The sequence below is a fragment of the Mobula hypostoma genome, chromosome 9 (assembly GCF_963921235.1).
Source record: "Mobula hypostoma chromosome 9, sMobHyp1.1, whole genome shotgun sequence".
NCBI lineage: Eukaryota > Metazoa > Chordata > Chondrichthyes > Myliobatiformes > Myliobatidae > Mobula > Mobula hypostoma.
In genome coordinates, this window is record NC_086105.1 from 79,904,584 (window position 1) to 79,924,089 (window position 19,506).

Here is a 19,506-nt window from a genome sequence, read left to right on the forward strand (position 1 = left end):
TTAGATTCAACTTTATTGTCATTGTGCTGAGTACAGATAAAAAGCCAATGAAATGAAGTTAGCGTCTGACCAGAAATGCAAATAGTGTTATTTACAAAATAACTGCGAATAAAAAGTAAGTGCTACAGCACACAAATATAAAAGTACTAAGACAGTACAATATAGATGCAATACTATAGATGCGCTGTGGTGTGAGATTCAGCAGGGTCACAGCCTCAGGGAAGAAGCTCTTCCTGTGCCTGCTGGTGCGAGAACGGAGGCTCCTCTAGCGCCTACCGGATGGGAGGAGAATAAAAAGTCCATAGTTAGGGTGAGATGCATCCCTGATAATGCTTTTTGCCCTGTCCAGGCAGTGTTTATGGTAGACGTTCTCAATGGTGGGCAATTGGGTGCCGATAATCTGCTGGGCAGTTTTCACCACACGCTGGAGTGCTTTGCGGTCCAATACAGGACAATTGCCATACCACACTGAGATGCAGCTGGTGAGTATGCTCTCAATGGTACAGCAGTAAAAGTCCATCAGTATCCTGGGACAGAGCTGAACTTTCTTGATGCTCCGCAGGAAATAAAGGCGCTGTTGTGCCTTTTTGATCCGGATGGAGGAGTTTAGGGACCAGGTGAGATCCTCAGAAATGTAGACACCAAGGAATTTGAAGTTTGATACACGCTTCACTACAGCTCCGTTGATGTAGATGGGGATGTGAGTGTGACCCCTAGCATGCCTGAAGTCCACAATGATATCCTTCATCTTCTAGGGATTAAGGGCCAGGTTGTTGTCGGCACACCACACAGCCAGGTGTTGGACCTCATCCCTGCAGGCAGATCTGCAGATCCTGGAAATCCAAAGCAACAAACACAAAATATTGGAGGAACTCAGCAGGTCAGATGAAAAAGAATACATTGTTTACTTTTTTCCATAGATGCTGCCTGGCCTGCTGAGATCCTCCAACATTTTGTGTGCGTTTCAAAGAAAGACTGCACCCAACTGACAAACACACAATGTGCAAAGAAAAATAAACTCTGCAAAAACAAAAGAAAAAATAAATAATAATAAATAAATAAACAATAACTATCAAGAACATGAGATAAAGAGTCCTTCAAAGTATGTCCATAGACTGTGGGAACAGTTTAGTGATGGGGCAAGTGAAGTTGAGTGAAGTTATCCTCACTGGTTCGAGAGCCTGATGGTTGAGGGGGTAATAACCATTCCTGAGCCTGCTGGTGTGAGTCCTGAGACTCCTGTACCATCTTCCCGATGGCAGCAGCAAGAAGAGAGCATGATTTGTGTGGTGGGGATTCCTGATGACAGCAGCTGCGTAGTGCTCCGTTTAGATGTGCTCAATAACAGGAAGGACATTACCCGTGGGGAGCTGGGCTGTATCCACTACTTTTTAGATAAATAGATAGATAGATACCTTTTTGATCACAAAGAAAATTACAATGTCACAGTAGCATTACAAGTGCACAGATATACAAATATGAAAATATTAGAAGAGAAGTAAGATAGAATTTAAAAAAGGTTACCTCAAACAGTCAAACAAGAAGGGGAGCATCATTTCTCCAGCTATGATTTGACACATTATAGAGCTTAATGGCAGAGGGTAAGAATGACTTCATACAGCACTCTTTGGAGCAGTGCAGTTTTCTTAGTCTATTACTAAAAATGTTCTCTGTTCAGCCAAAGTGGCATGCAGAGTGCGAGAAACATTTTCCAGAATTGTCAGGATTTTCCGTAGTCCTTTGTTCTACCACAGCTTCCAATGAGTCCAGTTTGACTCCTATAACAGAGCCAACCTTTTTAATCAGTTTATTGAGCCTGTTGCATCACCCATGTTGATGCCATTGCCCCAGCACACCACCACATAGAAGATTGTACTGGTGACAACTGACTGGTAGAACATGTGAAGGAGAGACCTGCATACTCCAAAGGACCTCAGTCTCTTCAGGAAGTAGGGGTGACTCTGGCTGTTCTCTTCTCAGCCTCTGTGTTGGTGATCCACTCAAGTCTCTTATCCAGGTATTTGTAGGTTTTCACCACATCCACATCCTCACCATCAATAGTAACAGGGAGCAGTGCAGGATATTGTAGGATTGGTGTTTCCATACCAGGCAATATACTTTCTGCCGCACATCTATAGAATCTCTGCAGACTCCTAAGGAAGTAGAGGCACTGGCATGCTTTCTTCGCAATTACACTCACATGCTGTGTCCAGGACAGGTCCTCGGAAATAGTAACACTCAGGAATTTAAAGTTCTCAACCATCTCCACCTCTGATCCTCCGATGAGGACTGGCTCGTGGACCTCTACTTTCCTCTCCTGAGGTCAATAATTTGCTCCTTGGTCTTGCTGACATTGAGAGAGAGGTTGCTGTTGTGGCACCACTCAGCCAGAGTTTCAATCTCCCTCCTGTCTGCTGATTCATCACCACCCTTGATTTGGCTCAAGTGAGGCTGATGAACAGAATAAGAGTCCATGGTATTACAGGAAAGATATGGGCATGGATAGAAGATTGGCTGACTGGCAGGAGGCATGGAGTGAAAATAAAGGGGACCGTTTCTGATCAGTGACCAGTGGTGTTGGGACTTTTCACATTATATGTCAGTGATTTGGATGATGGAATTGATGGCTTTGTGACCAAGTTTGCAGACAATTTGAAGATAGGTAGAGGGGCAGGTAGTGTTGACAAAGTGGACAGTCAGCAGAAGGACTTAGACAGCCTGGGAGAATGGGCGAAGAAGTGGCAGATGAATATAGTGTAGTGAAGTGTATGATCATGCACTTTGGCAGAATGAGTAAAGGTGAAGAGTATTTTCTAAACAGGGAGAAAAATCAAGAATCAGAGGTGTAAAGAGATTTGGGAGTTCTCATGCAGGATTCCCTAAAATTTAACTTGCAGATTGTTTGGTGGTAAGGAAGGCAAATGCAATGTTAACATGCCTTTCAAGAGGACTAGTATATAAAAGCAAGGATGTAATGCTAAGGCTTTATAAGGCATTGGTCAGAACATGCTTGCAGTTTTGTGAGCAGTTTTGGGTTTCTTATCTAAAAAAAGATGTTCTGGCATTGAAGAAGGTACTGAAGAGGTTTATGAGAATGATTTTGGGATTGAAATGTATGAGGAGCATTTGAAGGCTCTGTGCCTGTACTAGCCAGAGTTTAGAAGAATGAAGGGGAAATCTCATTGAACCCTATCAAATATTAAAAGGCCTAGATAGAGTGGATATGGAGAAGATGTTTCCAATGGTGGGGGAGTCTTGGACCAGAGGGCATGTCCTCAGAATAGAAGGACAGGGCTTTGGAACAAAGATGAGGAAGAATTTCTTGAGCCAGAGATTATTAAACCTGTGGAATTAATTGTCACAGGCAGCTGTGAGTGCAAGTCACTGGGTACACAGGGAGGAGACGATAGAATGGGGTTGTAAACCAGACAAGATGGAATAGCAGACAGGACTCGACAGGTTGACTGGCCTAATTCTGCTCCTAAGTCTTAATATAGCTTAACAGAAGAAACAGAAGCTTAGCTTCACATACTTTATCTCCTCACTTATGTAGAAGGAGTTCGTTTGGCCCCACTAATCAGTATACCCCCAGCCCCATTTATTTCACTTAAGTCGATTAACAACACACCTTACCCCACCAATTCTGCCGCCATCCACATGCATGATACACAATGTCCAGTAGCCAATTAACCATTTAATGTCTAAAGAATGTGGAAGGAAACCCATAGACACAGGGAGGATGTGCAGACCCCACATGGATATTGACAGAGGTCAGGATTGAACTCGCACAACATGATGGTTCATTGAATGGCGGAAGAGCAGCACCCTCAGTCCTCCCGCCCTGGCACCAGGGTGTGAACCTGCAAAGTTCTTGTAAACCTCTAGAGCTGGGGCCACAGGCCATGACTTAAAGCAAGAGGACTACATGCTGATACAGCTAGTAAAAATGAGATCTGTGGGTTTCCTGTAAACAAGCCATCGGTAACAAAGGACAGACACAAACTGACTCACCTCCACCCGAGCCACTTTCCCATTTGAATCCCAGAAATATTCCTGTGAGAACTCTGAGGGACATTATACCTGAGAATAAACACCAGCACTCAGGTTATAAGAAGCATTTTCTATACCAGTTCATTTTATCCATGTTTCCTGCAGATGTGACATTAGTCCTGCTAACTTTTATTGATTGGCAAATATGTTGCCATGACAAACGCTGCAGTTTCAATCAATCTTGTCTTATTTTGGGGATTAAATCTAGCAAGTGCAGCTGGTTCAGAACACAGTTTGTCAATGACATCACCCACACACTTCCACACTGCATCTATTACATTACAAGTGGGCAGATAAACCTGACAATGAATTATTTCACATTGGGTTTTACAGATTGTGTCTGTAAGTGTGTCTTAGAATACTGCATTTCTACATTCAGTGGCCACTTTATTAGGTACACCAGTGCACCAGCTTTTTAATGGAATATCTAATCAGCCAATCATGTGGCAGCAACCCTATAATAACTCCAACCCCTCTCATTATCAAGGCATTTTCACCAACAGAACTGCTGTTCACTGGATTTTTTTTTGTTGTTGCTTCTCACACCGTTTTCAGTAAACTCTAGGAACTGACGAAGGGTTCCGGCCCGAAACATCAACCGATCTTTTCCACGGATGCTGCCCGACCTGCTGAGTTCCTCCAGCGTGTTGCGAGTGTTGCTTTGACCCCAACATCTGCAGATTATTTTGTGCTTACGAACTCTAGGAACTGTTGTTTGTGAAAATACCAGGAGATCAGCAGTTTCTGAGATACTCAAACCACCCTGTCCAGCACCAACAATCATTCTACAATCAAAGTCACTTAGATCACATTTCTTCCCCATTCTGATGTTTGATCCAAACAACAACTAAATCCTTTGAACAAATTATTCCTGTCATATTAGGTATTTGCATTAATGAGCAGGTGTACAGATGTACCTAACAAAGCGGCTACTATGTGTGTACTTTCATTTCCAATATCACCTCCCCCCACTACCCCCACTACCCCCACTAATCGTCTGACCTCTGCAATCCTTGTGGTCAAGAATTCCAAGGATTCTCCACCTCTTGTGAGACAAAGTCCCACAAAAGTTTCAGGAGGAAAGTCATTAAGGTGCAGGCATGAGTATGACAGTGTTTGAGTACTGCAATAATGATAACACATGTCAGCTACGAAACTCAGGGGAGATTTGATAGAGGCATGTAATACAAGAGGTATTGTCCGGATAAATGCAAGCAGGCTTTTTCCACTGAAGATGGGTGAGATTAGAACTAGAGGTCATGGGTTAAGGGTGAAAGATGAACTGTTTAAAGAGCAGGACACTCTTCACTTAGAGGATGGTGTGAGTGTGGAATGAGCTGCAGCAGAAGTGATGGATATGAGGTCAATTTCAACATCTAAGGGAAGTTTAGATAAATACATGTTGGGGGTGTATGGAAGGGCTATGCAGAACCATAGTTCAGCACAGATGATATGGCTGAAGGACCCGTTTCTGTGCTGTAGTGCTCTATGATTCTTGGGCAGCCTGTACAGGCGAAGAGTGCTGAAGGAAATGTTCCCAGAGGCTGTTACAGACCCAGTACCTGCCTGAAGTAAGATGCTGGTGAATTCATCATCCTTGCTGAAGTGAAAATACAGCAAAGTAGGTCTTGCTGGCTCACCCGACTTGCCACCTATCTAGGGGTGTTCAAATTGCCTGCTTTCATAAGCAGTTGGTTAGTTAGTTAGAGTTTTATTGTCATTGCTGGGTACAAAGAGATTGTAGTGCTACTCCATTCTGTGCAAAATAGCATACTGGCAGTTCAATTACTGAAAACACAGTGACTACATTAAAATAATGTCCGAGTTATTTGCGGTGATGTCTAAGTTACAACTGAATGAAAAACAACAACTCTAAAATGAGACATTGTTCAATTGCACTGCAGCACTGGGGAAAATGCTGTTTTCAGTCTGGATGTCCATGCAGAGATGTTTCGGTATCTCCTGCTGGGTGATCAGAGATTGAACAGGAGATTATTGGGGTGGGATGAGTCCATCACGGTTTTGCTGTAGATATCATGAGTTGTAGATGGTTTCCATATCTGGTAGTTGTGTCCCATTGATGTTCTGTGCAGTCTGATCTTGTTGCAGCTAGTGTACCATACTGTCATGCAGTGGGTTAATCAGTGTACTTTCAATTGCACATCCATAAAGGTATACCAGCAGCTTTGCGGCAGATTTGTTCTCTTTAAACTCCTGAGATAGTAGAGGGATTACTGAGCTTCCCTACTGTCAAGGAGGTGCCGGTGGTCCAAGGGAGCTCCTCTGTAATGTTCACTCCCAACAACTTCAAGCTGGAGACACTTTCCAATGCATTGAGTTGAAGAGCTTGTTCTTATCTTCTTGATTTCCTGAAGTTGATAATCATTTCTTTGTTTTTGTGTTGAGTGAAAGATTATGGTTATTGCACTGTTGAGACAGTTTCTGGACCTCCTCTCTGTAGGCTGCTTCATTGTTATTTGTAATTAATCCAATCAGCTGATTTTATCTGAAAATGTAATGATGGAGTTGGTGGCATAGGCAGATGTACAGTCATGGATGAATAGAGTGCAAAGGAATTGGTTCAGTACACATCCCTGGAGTGCACCAGTGTTCAGGTCAGGGAAGCAGGGATGGCATTCTTAATCTGGGGCATAACCAGATTAATGTGGGTGCGTGCAACTGGTCTGTAGTCATTGTACATATAACTGCTGACTGTTTTGGGGCTTTGGGATTGGTATGCTGGTTGATGTTTTGAAGCATGTAGGGACCACAGCAAGGGACAGAAAGAGGTTATAAATTTCAGCAAAAACTTCTGCCAGCTGGTCAGCACAGTCCCTGAGGACACGCCCCGGTATGCAGTCTGTTCCAGCTGCTGTGTGTGCATTGATACTGCAGAGAGTTAAACAAAACACAAAGGGTCTATCAGTGCACAGGGAAGTTTAACTGAGTTTGCCCCATCTGTTCTGTGTTTGCCATGTAATCTCACATTTTCCACTCTAGTCTCTATGCTTCATTTACGTTTCCCTCATTGGAGCAGAGATGGGAAAACTGTGTAGGTGGACAATCAGTGACCACTTTATTAATGACCTTCTGTATCTAACAAAGTGGTCACTGAGTGTATGTTCATGCTTTTTGCTGCTGTAGCCCATCCATTTCAAGATTCAACATGTTGTGTGTTCAGAGATGCTCTTCTGCACACCGCTATTGTAATACATGCTGATATGAGCTACTATTACCTTCCTTTCAGCTTGAATAAGTCTGGTAATTCTCCTCTGACCTCTCTCAAGATGTTTTCAGCCACAGAACTGCTGCTTACTGGATGATTTTTTTGTTTCCCGCATCATTCTCTGTAAACTCTAGAGACTCTTGTGCCTGAAAATCCCAAGAGAATAGTTTAGCTCATGGGGGAGCTGCGGAGCAGACTCGATGGGCCGAATGGCCTACTTCTGCTCCTTTGTCTTGTGATCTTGTGAGATCAACGGTTTCTGAGATACTCCCTGTCTGGCACCAACCATTACTTCATGATCAAAATCACTTAGATCACATTTCTTCACCATTTCAATGTTTGATCTAAATAGCAACTGAACTTCTTGACTATGTCGGTATACTTATATGCCCATGTTGCTGCCACATAATTGGCTGATAGACAATTGTATTAATGAGCAGGTGTACAGGTTTACCCAATAAAGTGGCATGGCCACTAATTGTAACAGAATTCTCTTGACACTGGATCCTAACCACAGTTCAAGGTGAATGACTCAGTTTTGTAGGAACAGGTGTAAAGCTGTCTTCTCTGCAATCATGCAAGGGTGACCTCGTCTGAAGGAATTTTCTTTAGAATTGTTTAAAGATTTCAGAAGCTGAACCTCACCACCTTCTTAAATAAGGCTTACAAGTTTCAGCAGGAAGCTTTGAATATTTCCAGACCCTGTCCTCACTCAACCTCCATACCAATTCCTACCCACACATTCCCACAAGAGTTCCTTTATGGCTAAAAGGAATGCTGCTGTGTTTGGCTTTCTCTCCTATGGACCTTGCGCATTGGCTGGACAAAGCCTACATTTCGCACCTATAAACTCTGTGGTGCAGTGGGACACAACAAAATTAGCTCTAGACTTCAAATGCTGTCAGCTCTTTAATTCAGTTCTTTCTTCATCAATAATGCATGATACCATGTCTAGGTTGTAGAAAATGTAGTTGAGGCAGATACATTAATGATACTTAGATGATTCTTTGGACAGCTATCTCGATAGGAAAGATTTAGAGGAATATGGACCTCATGCATGCAAAAAAGGATTAGCTTCGATGGACATCTTGGATGAGTTGCGTGAAAGGGGAACTTGTGCTGCGTGACTTCATGACTCCAGAATAATGCTAACTTGTTTGTAGGATTGTTTGCTGAACCTGGAGGTTAGGTCACAAATGTTTCGTCACCAGTCAAGGTAACATTATAACTGTAGAGTATTTTTACTGCGGAGTGCTTAGTTTATATTGGTCCAAATCGCTGCTCTGGTTGGCTGACGCTGGCCGCTAGTCTCCGCTGGGTCCTGGCCAACCAGATAGCTAAGTGATCTCCACTGGCCCAAATCCCTGGTTATCGGTCATTGTGAGCGTTGGTTCCATGGGTGTCTACGGCTCACGTGAGAAAAAGCTAAATTCTCCACAGGAAAACAGACAGCTGCAATTGTGTGACATTGAGCAAGCTCATGAAATTCCATGCCACCAGTTATTTTTTTAGTAAGGGAATTATTGTCAAAGGCTTCCTTTGCATCATCTGTGTCCAGTTACATTGAAGTAAGGAACAAGTTAAACCATAAGACCATAAAACATAGGTACAGAATTAGGCTAATCAGCCCATCAAGTTTGCTCCGCCATACCATCTTGGCTGATTTATTATCCCTCTCAACCCTTTTCTCCTGCCTTCTCTCCATAATCTTTGATGTCTGACTAATTAAGAACTTGTCATCTCTGATCTCTGTCCTAGACTCCTCCACTATAGGAAACATCCTCTCCACATCCACATTATCTAGACCTTTCAATATTCAATAGTTTCAAAGAAGTTCTGCAGCCACCCCCCCCAGCCATTCTTCTGAACTCCAGTGAATACAGGCCCAGAGCCATCAAACATTTCTCGTATGTTAACCCTTTCACTCCCAGAATCATTCTTGTGAACCTCTTCTTGACCTCAAAAGTGCCAGCACATCTTTTCTTAGGTAAGGGGCCAAAAACTACTCATAATCTCTTCAGTTACCTCTTTCAGAACCCTGGGGCCTAGTCCATCTGGTGTAGGTGACTTATCTACCTTCAGACATATCAGCTTCTCTAGCACCTTCTCCTTAGTAATAGCAACTACATTCACTGACATTCTCCAATTTCTGGCATTTAGCTAGTGCCTTCCATGATGAAGACTGATACAAAACATTAAGTTTGCCTGCCAGTTCTTTGTCCCTCATCACTACCTCTCCATCGTCATTTTCCAGTTGTCTGATATCCACTCTCACCTGTCTTATACTCTTTATATATCTTTACAAAACTTTTAGTATCCTCTTTTATATTATCAGCTAGCTTCCTTTCATGTTTTATGTTTTCTTACTTCATGGCTTTTTATGTAGCTTCTGCCGTTTTTAAAAGTTTCCCAATCCTCTAACTACCAACTAATTTTTTGCCATTATAATATATGCCCTCTCTTTTGCTGTTTTCATCAGACATGGTTGCATCATCCTGCCTTTAGAATATTTCTTCAGCTTTGGGATGTACAGTATCTATTTTGTGCTTTCTGAATTGCTCCCAAAAACTCCAGCCATTGCTGCTCTGCCATCATCAAACTAACTGCACTGCAAGATCGTCAACCTTGTTCCATATCATTCACGCAGTCAAATATAACACCTTCAGTCCTGTATTCATCACCCTTTTCCATTTTGCTCCCATGGCACACTTCAACTCATCTCACTGACTTCAATTTTGCCCGATCATCTGCCTGTCCTTCCTCACAGACTCACTACACACTCCATCAACTTGTATACCAATTACCTCATCCTCAGCCCTATCACTTTGGTTCCCAGCCCCCTGCCAAATTAGCTTAAACCCTCCTCAACAGCTCTAGCAAACTTGCCCACAAGGACATTGGTCCCTGTTGGGTTCAAATGTAACCCGTCCTTTTTGTGCAGGTTATACCTTTCCCAGAAGAGATCCCAATGACCCAGAAATCTAAAATCCACCCCCCTGCACCAATTCCTCAGCTATCCCTTCATCTACTAAATGGTCTTATTCTTACCCTCATTGGCGCATGAAACAGGCAGCAATTCACAGATCACCTGCTTTTCAGCTTTCTACATAACCCTCTATGTTTTCTCTTCAGCATCTCTTCCTTTTTTGTACCTGTGTCATTAGTGCCAATAGATACCATGACTTACAGTTGCTCACTCTCCCCATTTAGAATGCTGCGGACCCAATCTGAGACATCCATGACCCTGGCACTTGAGAGACAACATACCACCCGGGTGTCTCTTTCATGTCTACAGAAGCTCTTGTCTGCTCCTCTAATTATGGAATCCCCTATCCTCCTCCCCCTCCCCTTCTGAGCCACAGAGCCAGAGTCAGTGCCAGAGACCTGGCTGCTTTTAGACCATACACTAATCAAGAACCTCCCAAGCTCTGTTTTAAATATACCCCATGACTTGGCCTCCACTGCCATCTGTGGCAATGGATTCCACATCTTCACCTCTGTATGCCTAAGAAGTTCTTCTCATCTTTGTTCTAAAGGGATGTCCCTCTATTCTGAGGCTGTGCCCATGGTTCTCGACTCCCCAACGATGGAAACGTCTTCTCTATCTCACCTCTATCTGGACCTTTCAACTTCAGTGAGATCCCCCTCTTCTAAACTCCAGTAATACAGACCCAGATCCATCAAACAGTCCTCATTTATTAACCCTTCCATTCTCAGGGTAATTCTCGTAAACCTTCTCTGGACCCATTCCAAAGCCGCAGATCTTTTGTTAGATAATGGTCCTAAAATTGCTCACAATACTGCAAGTGCATTCTGACAAGTGTCTTACAAAGTCTCAACATTATATCCTTGCTTTTATGTTTTATCCTCTCGAAATGAATGCTGATGTTGCATTTGCCTTCATTTGAATTGCCAGTAACCAGTCAGGCCACTTTCCACGGTACATCAGTAAAAGATTGTTAGAGTGTTCAGTGATGTGCCAAGTCACATGCCTTCTAAACATGTAAAAGATGCCAGAACTGGTGCCTATTTTAATCTTACTCCATTAGAGGAGGTACGGGAACCTGAAGACATATACTTAACATTTCAGAAACACCTTTTTCCCTCCACCATCAGATTTCTGAATGGACAATGAACCATGTACTGTATTAAAGTAAATCACTATATTATTTACTTTTTTGCTCTTATTTTAATTTGTAGTTTTTATTGCAATGCACTGCTGTCGCAAAACAACATATTTGTCAACAAACGCCAATGATGTTAATCCTGATTCTAGTTCTGATTCTGGTTGTCTGAAATACCCCAATTTAAAACCATAGGGTCTGACGCCAGAAGCAAAAATAGGATCAGAGCATGGGTGTCCCTGCAGAGTAGTCCTGGCACAAGGCTACTGTGTGGACAAGGCATGCAAAGCTGATATATCAAAGATCAAATTTCAAAGTAAATTTATTATCAAAGTACATACAGTTTATGCCATCATACACTACTGTGAGATTCATTTTATTACACTTTGGAGATACTATTGCATTCTAATCCAAAATCTGCCACGTAGGCTTATAGAATCATAGAGTCGAAGAGCACTACAGAACAGAAACTGGCCCTTCATCCGACCTAACCCATGCTGAAAAATTATTCTCTCTCGTCGCATTGACCTGCACCCAGACCATAACACTCCATACCTCTCCCATGCACATGCTGATCTGATCTTCTCTTAAATGTTGCAATCAAACCCACATCCACCACTTCCACTTGCAGCTTGTTCCACACTCTCACACACAACTTGAGTATGAATCATGTATATGAGAATTCTTCTATAAATTGCATACAGTATTCCAGTAGAAATTACTTTTTACAAACATGATGACCTTTTTAAAACAGTGCAGTACAAAAAAAAAGAGGGTGGTGAATCTGTGGAATTCATTGCCATAGCTTGCAGTGAGGCTAAGTCTTTGGGTATACTTAAAACAGAGGTTGATAGGTTCTTGGTTAGTAAGGGCATCAAAGATTGTGTGAGAGAATGGGGTTGAGAGGGATAAAAAATCAGCCATGTTGGAATGGTAACACAGACTCAGTGGGCCAAATGGCCTAATTCTGCTCCCATGACTTATGATCTTATTCATACTCCAGGCTCAAGTTCACATCAAGAAAAACCTGCCATAATTAGCAAGTCATGATGGAACTTGCATTGTTAAATTTACTGAAAGACATTTTTAAATGGTTGTCCAGACTGTGAAAGTAATAAGATGAAAACCCCTGCACTAACCTTTGAATTTCCCCAAACTTTCCAAAGGAAACAACGTCCATTTACACACAAAACCCCATTCACGGAGTCACATCATTCCACGCATAGTCTTGGGACACCTAATTCCATTTAGAGTATTGATGTTCCATGGGAGCCTGCCAAAAATGAAGTGTGCAAATGCTACAGTGGAAAAGTAAACTAGTCAGCAGTGAAGAAGAGAATGATTAAATGTCATTTTAAAGACTTTTCTTATTAATGTTTGCTGCAATCCACAGGGTGAGTTAACACGTTGCCCCTGAACAGTGGAAGGCTTAATCACACAGCAAACATAAGTAATTTATAAAAAATCTTAATCCAGCTCCTGCAAAGGAAAGGTAATGTCCTAAGCCATTTACCTTTGCAAATCAATTATTACACAGCTGGTTTGGCTAAGACATAGAACATTACAACACACTACAGACCCTTCGGCCCACTATGCTGTGCTGATCTTTTAACCTGTAAGATCAATTTAACCCTTCCTTTCCACATAACCCTCCATTTTTCTATCATCCATGTACCTATCTAAGAGTTTCTTAAGTGTCTCTAAAGGCCTCTACTACCAGTGAGAAGGGAAGTCAGCACATTTTGTGAGCCACAGTTCCCGAAGAAACACTGGATTGCAAAGAGGGAGGAAGAGTTTAAAAGAAGCGAGTGGGGGCTGTCGGTAGATTTTTCACGCCACCGTTCCCAAGGAGACATTGGATTGCACATAATTAGGCTCTTGTCATGGTCCAATAAAAAGAAGTTAGGTTTAACCATTGCAGCCATTGTGTAAGTGGGCCAGTGTTAGAGTGGAGAGTTGAGGTTTTGTCTCATCAAGGCTTCGTCGAGGAGCGGCATCTATGCTAGGTATATATTTTTAAATTATTTATTCTTTCTTTCTTATTCCACATTTCAAGTAATGAGGAAGCCAGGCAGGATACTAGATGTGAGAAGGCAGGGAGACCTCCGGTGTCCCTGAAGACTACACCTCCAAGATGTGCCTGCAGCTGCGGCTTCTAACAGACCATGTTAAGAAGGTGGAGCTGGAGCTGGATGAACTCCATCCAGTTCCAGCTCCAACTCATCTGAGAGGCTGAAGGGTTGATACACAGCAGCTACAGGGAGAGATTTACACCTGAGGTGCAGGTCACAGGTAACTGAGTGACCATCAAGAGGGGGAAAGGACTAGGCAGCCAGTGCCGAGTACCCCAGCGGCCAATTACCTCAACAACACTTTGGATGCCATTGGGGGAGGGGTGGTGTTTTGATCTAGCAGAGGAAAGCCACAACAGTCAGATTCCTGGCACTGAGTGGCTCAGAAGGGAAGGGGGATTGTGGAGAAGCAGTGAGCTGTGTTGATAGGGGATTTGTTGGTTTGGGGAACAGAAAGGCAGTTCTGTGTATGAGAATGAGATTTTCAGATGGTATGTTGCCTCCCGGATGCCAGGGTCAGGGACATCTCGGATTGAGTGGGAGAGTGAGCAGTCAGAGGTCATGGTCCACATTGGTTTCAATGACATGGGAGGAGGGTTGACAAGGTACTATAAATTTGTTCCTCTAAATCCCTTGGCCATTAGGTGGTCTATAATATCATGGTCATAACTTTCTTTTTCCTCGGCTCCACTCATAAAGTCTCACTAGACAAGCTCTTCAGTCTGACCTTACTGAGCATTGCTGTGGCATTTTCTCTAACTAGCAATGCCACTCTTCCCCCTTTAATCTCTCCCGCTCTATCAACTCTAAAACAACGGAACCCTGGAACACTGAGCAGCCAGTCCTGGCCCTCCTGAAACCAAGTCTCCCTAATGGCTATATAATTTCACCTGCTGATCCATTCCCTGAACTATAATACTTGCTGCACTGAAATATATGCAGCTCAGTACATTAGTCCTACCATGCTCAATCTTTCGACGCCTGACTTTGTATGTAGGCTTAACAACATCTTTCTCCACAACCACTCCACCATCTGTTCTGGTGCACTGGTTCCCACCCCATTCAACTATAGTTTACACTCCCCCCCTACTACCACCCCCCCATGCAGCAGTAGCAAACCTTATTGCTAGGATATTAGTCCCCCTCCAGTTCAGGTACAAACTGTCTCTTCTGTACAGGTCCCAACTTCCCTGGAAGAGAGCCCAATGATCTGAAGCCCCTCCTCCTGCACCAACTCCTTAGCCACATGTTAAACTGTATGATCTTCCTAGTTCTGGCTTGCGGCACAGGTAGCCATCCAGAGAGATTGCAGGCTGTTGCAAGAAACATAAGGTTGAGATACTACGTGATTTTAACTTTCCACATATTGACTGGGCCTCCTATACTGTAAAGGGGCTGGATGGGAAAGAGTTTGCAAGTATGTTCAGGAAAGGTTCCTTAATCAGTTGATAGAGATCCCTACTAGAGAGAGTGTGATACTAGACAGAGCAGGTGACAATAGTTCATGTAGGGGAACACTTTGCATCTAATGATCATAACCCCATTAGTATCAAGGTAGTTATGGAAAAGGATAGGTCTGGTCTTTGGGTTGAGATTCTAAAAAAAAAAGGCCAATTTTGACGTTATTGGAAATGATCTGGCAAATGTGAATTGGGACATGCCATTCTCTGGCAAAGGTGTCCTTTGTAAGTCAAGATCTTCAAAAGTGAAATTTTGAGAGATTAGAGTTTGTATGTACCTGAGAGAATAAACTGCAAAGGTAACAGGTTTAGAGAAACTTGGTTTTCAAGAAATATTGAGTCCTTGATTAAGAAAGAGAAGGAGGTGCATAAAAGGTATAGGCAGTAGGAATAAATGTGGTATTTGAGGAGTATAAGAAAAACAAGAGAATAACTGAGAAGGAAATCAGGCAGGTTAACAAAAAGACATGATGTTGCTCTAGCAGACAAGGTGAATGAGAATCCTAAGAGCTTCTACTGATATATCAGGAACAAAATGATTGTAAGGGACAAAACTGGTCCTCTGGAAGATCAAAATGGTAATCTATGCATGAAGCCTAAGAGATGGGAGAGATCTTAAACAGATTTTTTGCATCTGTATTTACTCAGGAGACAGACACAGAGTCTATAGAGGTGAGGCAAAGCAGCAGTGAGGTCATGGACCCATATAGATTACAGAGAACGGGGTGATTGCTGTCTTCAGGCTAATTAGGGTGGATAAACCCCAGGGCTTGACAAGGTGTTCCCTTGAAACTGGGAGGCTTGTCTAGAAAGTGCAAGTGCCCTAGCAGAGATATTTGAAACATCCTTAGCCACAGGTGAGGTGCCAGAGGATAGAGGATGGCTAATGTTCTGTTGTTTAAGAAAGGCTGTAAGAAAAAGCCAGGAAATTATAGGCTGGTGAGCCTGACATCATTAGTGGGAATGTTATCAGAAGGTATTCTAAGGGAACAGATATATAAATACTTAGATAGACAAGAATTGATTGGGGATATTCATCATGGCTTTGGGTGCGATAGTTCATGTCTAACAAATCTTATAGAGTAAAGATGAAGAATTCTGCAGATGCTGGAAATTCAAGCAACACACATCAAAGTTGCTGGTGAACTCAGCAGGCCAGGCAGCATCTCTAGGAAGAGGTACAGTCGACGTTTCAGGCTGAGACCCTTCGTCAGGGCTAACTGAAGGAAGAGCTAGTAAGAGATTTGAAAGTGGGAGGGGGAGGAGGAGATCCAAAATGATAGAAGATGACAGGAGGGGGAGGGATGGAGCCAAGAGCTGGACAGGTGATTGGCAAAAGGGATATGAGAGGAACATGGGACAGGAGGCCCAGGGAGAAGGAAAAGGGGGGGGGGGGAAACCCCAGAGCATTGGCAAGGGGTATAGTCAGAGGGACAGAGGGAGAAAAAGGAGAGAGAGAGAAAGAATGTGTGTATATAAATAAGTAATGGATGGGGTACGAGGGGGAGGTGGGGCATTAGCGGAAGTTAGAGAAGTCAATGTTCATGCCATCAGGTTGGAGGCTACCCAGATAGAATATAAGGTGTTGTTCCTCCAACCTGAGTGTGGCTTCATCTTTACAGTAGAGGAGGCCGTGGATAGACATATCAGAATGGGAATGGGATGTGGAATTAAAATGTGTGGCCACTGGGAGTGGGATGTGGAATTAAAATGTGTGGCCACATCCCATTCCCATTCCCATTCTGGTATGTCTATCCACAGCCTCCTCTACTGTTGGTGTCTGCTACCTTCAGCCTGCTGCCCCAGCACACAACAGCAAACATGATTGCACTGACCACCATAGCCTTGTAGAACATCCTCAGCATCGTCCGGCAGATGTTAAAGGACCTCAGTCTCCTCAGGAAATAGAGATGGCTGTGACCCTTCTTGTAGACAGCCTCAGTGTTCTTTGACCAGTCCAGTTTATTGTCAATTCGTATCCCCAGGTATCTGTAATCCTCCACCATGTCCACACTGACCCCCTGGATGGAAATAGGGGTCACCGGTACCTTAGCTCTCCTCAGGTCTACCACCAGCTCCTTAGTCTTTTTCACATTAAGCTGCAGATAATTCTGCTCACACCATGTGACAAAGTTTCCTACCGTAGCCCTGTACTCAGCCTCATCTCCCTTGCTGATGCATCCAACTATGGCAGAGTCATCCGAAAACTTCTGAAGATGACAAGACTCTGTGCAGTAGTTGAAGTCCAAGGTGTAAATGGTGAAGAGAAAGGGAGACAAGACAGTCCCCTGTGGAGCCCCAGTGCTGCTGATCACACAGTGGGCCATACTCTTGATGCACTATCAATTACTCCAAAAGACTGGAAGTAGAGTATACTGAAAGGCTTTTATTAACAGTAAAATGGACCAACGTCCATGCTCAATATCTGTCCTGGAATGAGGGACGAGCAGTGACACAATCGCCTTTATTCAGGGAACTGTGGGAGTAGCCACAGGTGCAGTCAGCAGAGGGGCGTCTCCAGGCTTGTCCAGACAGGTAACCCAGTTACAAGCTATATATATGTTTTACCACAACTCTGTAACCCTCTCCTTTCCACAAGGTGGGCCATACACTTAAACCTCTCCTTTCCACAAGTTGGGCCATACACTTAAACCTCTCCTTTCCACAAGCTGGGCCATACTCTGTAACCCTCTCCTTTCCACAGCCTAGTCCATACTCTGTAACCCTCTACTTTCCACAAGCTGGGCCATACTCTGTAACTCTCTCCTTTCCACAGGCTGGGCCATACTCCGTAACTTTCTCTTTTCCACAAGCTGGGCTATACTCTGTCGGACACACAGTGTTGCAAGCACACGTACTGTGGTCTGCCAGTCAGGTAATCAAGAATGATATGATATGAATCAATGATACCAGGAAAGCATCCACCTGCATCGCTGTCAGCTTCTTCCCCAGCAGAGCAGGGTGGATGGTGTTGAACGCGTCGGGGCTGGTAGGCGAACCAGAGGGGATCTAAGTGTGGCCTGACCATAGGCTGGAGCAGCTCCAGAACAAGTCTCTCCAGGGTCTTCATGATGTGGGAGGTCAAAGCCACCGGTCTGTAGTCATTGAGGCCACTGGGGCACGGTGTCTTCCGCACGGGGACTAGGCAGGACGTCTTCCACAGCACAGGAACCCTCCAGAGCCTCAGGCTCAGGTTGAAGACATGGTGAAGTCCTCCAGATAGCTGAGGGGCACAGGCTTTGAGCACCCTGGTACTGACACCATTCGGTCCTGCAGCCTTGTTTGGGTTGAGACGTTTCAGCTGTCTTCTCACCTGTTCAGCTGTGAAGCCCATCGTGGTGGTTTCGTGTGGGGAAGGGGTATAGTCATGACAGCAGGGTGGGGGACTGTGAGGAGGGGTAGGAGGGGAGAGTGGAATATGTGTTTGCTGGGGGCCGACAACAGATGACTCATGTGGGGGATGGGCAGGGGCCACAATGTTGAATCTGTTAAAGAGCAGGTTAAGTTCGTTGGCCCTGTCCACACTGCCCTCAGATCCTCTGTTGCTAGTTTGCCGGAACCCAGTGATGGTCCTCATCCCACTCCAGACCTCTCTCATGTTGTTCTGCTGGAGTTTCTACTCAAGCTTCCTCCTGTACCTGTCTTTAACCTCCCTGATCCTGGCTTTCAGGTCCCTCTGTATTGCCCTCAGCTCCTCCCTATTTCCATCTCTAAACGCCCTCTTTTTAGCGTTCAGGATGTCCTTAATGTCCTTTGTTACCCATGGCTTGTTATTTGAATAACAAAGGACAGTTCTTGTCGGAACAGTCCACACAGAGGTTGATGTAATCAATGATGCACTCTGGAGTGATACATCAGTGGATGGAGGAATTCCAAACACATACTTTATGATGTGTTTAGTGAGAAACTTCCTCCCAGGTGGAAATAGCTAATTCGAGGGGCAGGGTGGGGAATGTCAGAGGTTAAGTTTTTTTTACACTCCCTGCCAGGAGCAGTGTTAGGGGCATTTAAGAAACTCTTGGATGGGCACATGGATGATAGAAAAGAGGAGGGCTGTGTAGGAGTGAAGAGTTAGATTGATCTTAGAGTAGGTTAAAATGTTGGTGCAACGTTACAAGCTGAAGGGTCTTCACTGCCCTGTAATGTTCTGTTTTTAAAATGCATTTGATGTTATGTATTTAATATTTCAGTAATATTTGAGATGTTGTAAATATATTGTTTCATCAAGCATTCTATGTTGTTTACATAATGCATTGTGGGTTATATGTAAAAGTATGCAAATGACATACATCATGACACCACCCATGTGAGACATGTGCCTCACTTCAAGTACAAACGAAGTTAGACTCGCATTTTGGACTCATCATCTTTTCTTTTAAATTAGTTATATGGTTTGGAGTTACAAAATATAACAGTTGACAAGGTGTCACCAAAGGTTACTGTGCAATAGAACAGGTCATGGTATTGGAGGGAACTGCAGAGACTTAGTGTCATAGAAATATAGAAACATAAAAAACCTGCAGCACAATACAGGCCCTTCGGCCCACAAAACTGTGCCGAACATGTCCCTACCT

General features: G+C 43.7%; 1 long non-coding RNA gene across 1 annotated transcript in view; it reads right to left on the reverse strand.

Annotated features, from left to right (window-relative positions):
- The window catches only part of LOC134351285 (uncharacterized), a 367,287-nt gene extending 354,618 nt beyond the window's left edge, over positions 1 to 12,669 (reverse strand). Inside the window, exon 1 of the long non-coding RNA XR_010019117.1 lies at positions 12,540 to 12,669. This is a non-coding gene — a long non-coding RNA (uncharacterized LOC134351285). The remainder of the gene's footprint in view (positions 1 to 12,539) is intronic.
- Positions 12,670 to 19,506: the final 6,837 nt, after the last annotated feature.